Here is a 7,179-nt window from a genome sequence, read left to right as displayed (position 1 = left end):
GTGTCTCTTGCACAGTAATACATGTTCTTCAGGCTGCTCCATTGCAGGTACGTGGCGCTGATGGAGTTGTCTGTGGAGATGGTGACTTTTCCTTGGAAGGATGGGTTGTACCTGGTATCAGAGTCAACAGGATAAATCATTCCTACCCATTCCAAGCCCTTTCCAGGTGGCTGCCTAATCCAGTGGCTCCAGCTTCCAGTAAAGCTGTACTCAGATGCCTTACAGGAGATCCTCGAAGATTCCCCAGGTCTTTTCACCTCTGCCCCAGACTGCACCAGGTCACCTGAGCACAGACACCAGTGGAGATAGGATTCAGAGATCAGATATTCCCTCTACACACACACACACCACCACCACCACCACCACCACCACCACCACCACCACCACCACCCCACCACCCCATTCATCTCAAATCCTGTGATGATCCTGACCTTGGAGAAGAGCAATGAGGAGAGCTAGGCTGGCAGAGCCCATCTTGCAAGGAGGATGGAAAGGGATCACACTGTGGTCCCCAGCTGGATGATGAGGGTGCTTCCCCTGTGGAGGTGGCCTGTGGATCTAAAATGGATGTCTTCACTTTGCATATTTCTTCCCTGCTCTCCATGTCAGACTCCTCCAGTCTTATAACCCTGGAAACCCAAGGTAGGAGGAGGTGCGTGTGTTGGACTGCTGGGAGGGACAGAACCTGATCCTAGTAACATCCTGCAAAACACACACACACACACACACACACACACACACACCACCACCACCACCACCACCACCACCACCACCACCACCACCACCACCACCATCACCACAACCACCACCACCACCCGGCACTGACACCTCACGCATGGAGAGTTTTGCACTGTGGCTCTCCACTCAGTGTATCTCTTAGTCCACACCCGGGGAGGAGTTGTTTCAAACCCAGTGTGAATCTGCAGCCCAAGGAGCCTGGGGCGTCACAAAGGGTCCCTCCTTACTGTCTGTGGGGAATGATGTCCAGATAGAGAGTACCTCTGTCTCCTTAGTGAAGACTTTGCAGAATCTGATTTCCCAAATGGTCCCTTCTTAGTAAACTCTCAGGTACCTCCTAGTACCCAGGTCTGCCCTGTGCTTCCTGCTGCCTGAGAAGAAATATAATCTGTCCCTAAACATTTCTCTGACCTACTCTGATCTAAACTAAAGAAAACAATCAGTGGGTTAACTTTTTCTCTCTCTGAGGAGGAGGCCTTGGGGTTCGGGGAACACAAAGAACCACTGACATAACAGCCCACAAAGACAATGTCCTACGTCTGGGTTTTGAGAGTAGTGACTGGGGACATTAAAACATATGAAGTGCAGCTAATTGTTTCTCCCTTTCCAGAATGATGATAATTGAAGACAGATGGAAACCATTAGTCCAATGCTGTAATCAATCATAGATTCGAGTCTCCTGAACTCTCAGACCAGAAGAAACATATGGTGCCTTACTATCAGTACCCATTTCTTTGGAAAAGATAGCATTAGAAGGTCTTAGGAAGAGTGGGATAAAAAGTGAAACAATACACACAGAGAGAAACATACACACACACACACACACACACACACACACACACACACAAAGAAAAGAGAAAAAAAGAATAGATTTACTGGTTGGTAGACTTGTGGAAGTCCTGAGACTGTGGTTGTCAGCCTCCCTTCAGGTCTGGGACAGAACTCAGCCCTTGGAAAAACTTCCAGCCAAATAACTGACAAGCCTACAAGGGAGCAATAGTCCTGGGGAGATACAATGACTTTAGAACAATCAAACTTCTGTGATTAAAAGGGCAACATTTATCCAGGGAAAAATTCATAATGTTTGGAAAGAAAAGGTAATTGTAACAGGAGTTTGTGTGCATTGCAGTCAATGAAATGAAACAAAAGTGCATGCATTTTTGAATGAACACTAATCTTCTCAGTATACCTTCATGCAATCCACAAAAAAAAAAAAGAGAAAATAAAATTAAAGCATTTCCCCTCAGTTTTCTCCTGATGAGGAGAGAGCACCCCAGGTTGTGGTTTATGCACTTGGGGTCTCCCAAGAAACAAACAAGGACCCAGAGAATGTGTCCTACTTCCATGCCTCATTCTCCTCCCTCTGTTCTCTGGAGTTGACAGTCATGCTAAAAACATCTTAATCTTGGTTCTCAGAGGCAGGAAGAGGACTAAAAACCACGACACAGGGAAAAATGAGATAGGGGAGGCTCCAATTCTGCTAGGAAACCTGTATCTTCCTCATCACACACTGAGTCTTGAATCAGGATCATGTGCCTGTTTGGCCTGAGACCCTGTGCCATGCATCCCAACCTTCCCTTCATGGTGCTTACAATCTGGTCTCACATAACTTTCCTTACCTACTTTTATCTGCATCACCACACGCATCAAATAAGTGATATATTCCTGTTGTGGAGACCCAGTTTCTTAAGAAAATCTCTTGAAGAGTGAGTCATTGTTGTATAACATCCATGTACAACTCCTTATGACACACCTCATGTTGTAGTTTGGGCATTTAGTCTTCAATTTATCTCAAATAGAAAAAAGTGTTATCTGAACACCCTCTGCCTGGACTCAGCCCAAATCCCCGAATCTGAATACACAATGACATTGGAGTTTGTTGATCGAGTTTCTTTATCTCCCTCTCCATCCTTCTATACATTTCCAATCTCTGCTCTATATCTATCTATCTATCTATCTATCTATCTATCTATCTATCTATCTATCTATCTATCTATCATAAATCTGTTAATTGGTCTACCAATCTACTGAACAATTGATTAAGTTATCATCTATTTTCTCTGTATATACTGTCCATATCTTGTATCTATCATCTATCTGTATTTATCTATCTATGTTCCTTTCCTATTTCCATCTATTTCATGCTTAACTTTATTTCTGAAATAAACCTCGGCTTAATGGGAGTATATTTGTTTTGTTCTTGGTGGAGTATGTTATATGTAGGTCATTGATTTTAGTTTACTAGACTCATTTATTTGTTTACTTATTTGATTCTTGATGTCCTTTTGGATCTTCTGTTTCAATGTTAAGTCAATAATTGAACATGTTAAATTGAATTACTCCATTATTTGGTTGCATTATGCTGTTATTTATTTATTGCATTAAAATATTAGCCAGAAGTTGTTTGATATATTTTGAAGAAATAATGACATATTCTCACCACCTGTCTGGTAGTTAATTATACTGTGGTGGCTTGTGTTTTGCTGACATGCTGGAAGATATGTCACTCTTATATCAAATGCCAGAAGGGTCACCCAAAGTGAGCAGATTTCAGCAAAGCTTCCAGACTAAGAACAGACAATGCAGAAGGACCCCTCTCCCTCTTCAGAGGAAGAAGCTGCTAAAACCTTATGCATAACTTTGAAGCATGGCTGAATACTGAAAGCCTAGGCAAAGGAAGTAGGAAATTGTTGAAGCTACTGCCAGATGGGCCACTCAGGTTTGAGGGCACTCAAAATGTTACTGAAGAGGAGCTGATTTCTTGAAGTCATCTTGATTTCCATGATGATGTGATTTGGGAGTTGAGTCATCAGGATCTCCATTTGCTGATGGGGCATGCCTCAAGGTAAAGAGAAACAGCTGCAGAAGTCTTCTTAGGAACAGAACTTGTAATTTGCATACTACGGATGTTGGGAAATTGGAAGTGGTCAAATATTAAATGGTATACATGTGTATTGATTGATATCCTAGGCATTAGTGAGCATAAGTGCACTGACCAGTATTGGCCAATTTGATCAGAAAATCATAGGAGTTACTATGCTGGGAACAGCACAGTCAAGAGAATGGCATGGAATTGTCAGAAAGGTTTTGCTAAACCCATCATGAAATACAGTACTCGCTGTGATAAGATTATATTTGCCTTCAAGGAAATCCAATCAATACAACTATTATCAAGGATTACTTGAACAATGCAAGTGCTGCCACGTTTAGAATATCAATATAACACTAATAAATAAAAATTATATTTTTATTTGGTTCTTACTCCCCACTTTTTTTGCTGAGATTTCAATTCCATTATTATACATCCTACATGCAATAGGTCTGATTTTAAATATTTTTATACATTTACATTGTATTCCTATGTCATAAAAATAGAGAAAACCCTTGAGGGAAACAGCGAGATGGAGATGCATAACCAGACCACAAAAGGAAACCAGCCCTGAAACTGTCCCTCTGCACCTGCTCCTGAGTGTGTCCTGTGATCTGTGGGTCCTGAGCGCCCCCTGCTGCCCAGCTCCCTCCCAGCAGGGAGTTTGTGTCTGGGATCACACTCACTTCCTCTCATTTTCTCACAGAGTAACAGAGGGTCTTGTCTTTCATTTTCTTACCGTCCATTTGCAGATAAACTGTGTTCATGTCATTGTCTCTGCAGATATTGAATCAACCCTCCAGAGTCTGCATAGTTCTTAGTGCTGTAACGGAACTATTTACACAAATTGATGAACAAAGCTTACATACCAAGGTATCTTTATCCTCCTCTCTTGAGGGGTGATTTCATTTCACAGGAACGTTATGCTATTTTCAGGAAGTAATTGTCTTTGTTTCCCATCTTGAAATGCGTAACAAGTAAAGAAAGGATTCAGCGAAATATTCGGAGTCCCTGCCTCAGTGAGCACAGCTGCCATTCCCCCGGGTTTTCTGACGCTCTCAGGACATGGGTTTCACAGCGCTTGTCTCACACAGTCAGGTTGCAGTGTCCTTGGACTTCAGGCTGCTTATCCGTAGATAAGCTGTGCTGATGGGGGCATCCAAGGAGAAGACAGAGCCCTATGTGAATCCCTGGATATATGTTGATTTCCCAGTGTGGGTGTTGATCCAGCCATCCACTGAAAGCCTCTTCCGGGTACTTGTCAAACCCTATTCATTCCATCACTGGTGAAGGGGCTCACAGAAGTCCTACAAGACACCTTCACGAATCTCCCAACTTTTTCACCTCAGCCCCAGACTGCACTAACTGCATTTAGGCATGCACACCTGTGTGTGAGGACGTAAACCAGAAAGTGAGGGCTCTGGAGCTGCCACAGTGTTCGCTCCATTCCCATGTCTTATCCTACCCAGGGCGACTGCCAATAGGAAAATGAAGCTCCACAGTCACCCCTTCATGAGTGCACTTTGTTGTCAGTGGTTTAGGAATAACCTATGTGGCAATATCTTTGCTTAATGCTTCCCCAGGGGAATGGCTTCAGCCTTCAAATCTATAGAGCTCTCGTATGTGCATATAATTCACATTCATGAATGTATTCCTGGTCTAAATCAGTGATAAATAATAAGAAGCCTTGATAACTCTAGAGCAGCAATTCTCAACCTTCCTAATGCCACGACCCTTTAATACACTTCCTCATATTGCGGTGACCTCCCAACCATGAAATTATTTTTCATTGATACTCCATGACTGTAGTTTTGCTGCTTTTATAAATCAGATGACCCCTGTCAAAGGTTTGTTCGACCCCCAAAGGGGTCTTGACCCCATTGAGACTGCTGCTTTAGAGCATCACACATAGTGATAGCTGAGCTGTTCATCTCAAGTGCATTCTGGAATACTGATGGCTAATTGTGGGAATATCTCACCAAGTGAACTCACAGCTGGTCATGACTGGTACAGACGTATCCGCGTACACACGTCTCCTATAATTTCATTCACTTCATAGGTGAGAGGTGACAAAATCAACTTCCCAAACACTAACACTGACCATTCAAGGGGGTTGTTTTAGGTGAAGTTGATTAGAAAAACAAACCCAGAGAGGTTAAGAGAGAGCTTTCTATCAAATAGCAATTGTACGTTGAGAAAACATCCAAGCCCAGTCCAGATCAAATCCATAAGCCTGATATTAGGCCATATGTCCAATACTAGTCCGTACATTTCTCTTGACTCACAGAGTATTCAGTGATGATGAGTGCAGGAAGATCACAGTCTAGTGGCTGGAAAGTCTTGTGGATCCAATATCAGTGGAAGCCTCTTGGTGCTGGTGTGTGTATCCATGTGGTTCCTCCAGCTTTCTGCATGGGCCTCCCCACAGGGAGATGAAGCACAGACAAGGTGTGTCCCGCCTCCCAAGAGAGAGGAAATTCTCAGAATCGTCATGAGAAGGCCACACACACAAGTAAGCATCTTCAGGCTGTGAGCTGATTGACAGGCTAGACTCCACCCCTACACTTATTTATCAAGTTAACATGAAATTATGTAACTGCCACCACGGCTATTCCTCTGGTCTGTGAAGTGCAGTGATTTCTCACCGACTCCTGGGGTTGGGAGAGTCTTACTCATTTTACTGTATCCTCCTCTCTCTCACTTTTAATGTAATGAGCGTGTATTCCTAAATAGCCACCTATGTCTTCCATGAACTTAGCTTTTCTTACTCGTTGAAAAGAATTGAAACAAATGTATCATTTTAGCAGGCATATGCTTATTTCCACTACTCACATAAAAACCAGTCCACAAGAACAAAAAAAATCATAGTGAATGGGGGTGGGGGAGTGTGGAATGGAGACCCAAAGTCCGTTTGTAGGCCACTGGACATCCCCTTACAGAAGAGTCTTGGGGAGGAGACTAGCCAGTCAGGGTGTGATGTAGCAACTATGAAACATACAACTTTCCTCTAGTTGCTAAATACTTCCTCCTCCCCCACTATCATGATCCCAATTCTACCTTACAAATCTGGGTAGACCAGAGGATGTACACTGGTACAGATAGGAACTGGAAATGCAGGGAATATAAGGTGGATGATCTCTTCAGGACCACTGGTGTGAGTGGCGACACTGGGAGGGTGGAGGGAGGGTGGGTTGGAAAGGGGAAACCAATTACAAGGATCTACATGTGACCTCCTTCCTACAGGATGGACAACAGAAAAGTGGGCGATGGGAGACTTCAGAGAGTGCAAGATATGACACAATAATAATGTATAAATTATCAGGGGTTCATGAGGGAGGTAGAGTGGGAAGGAAGGGGAAAACCGAGCTGATTCCAGGGGCTTAAGTGAAGAACAAATGTTTTGAGAATGATGAGGGCAATAAATATACAAATGTACTTTACACAGTTGATATATGTATGGATTGTGATAAGAGATGTATGGACCCCTAATGAAATGATTAAAAAAAGGCAGGGAATAAAATTTTTAAAAAGGTCCACAAAACACAATGGAAGAAAAATTGAAAGGCAACCAA

The sequence above is a fragment of the Tenrec ecaudatus genome, unplaced genomic scaffold, assembly GCF_050624435.1.
Source record: "Tenrec ecaudatus isolate mTenEca1 unplaced genomic scaffold, mTenEca1.hap1 Scaffold_257, whole genome shotgun sequence".
Classification (NCBI taxonomy): Eukaryota; Metazoa; Chordata; class Mammalia; order Afrosoricida; family Tenrecidae; genus Tenrec; species Tenrec ecaudatus.
This window is presented reverse-complemented; position numbering follows the sequence as displayed.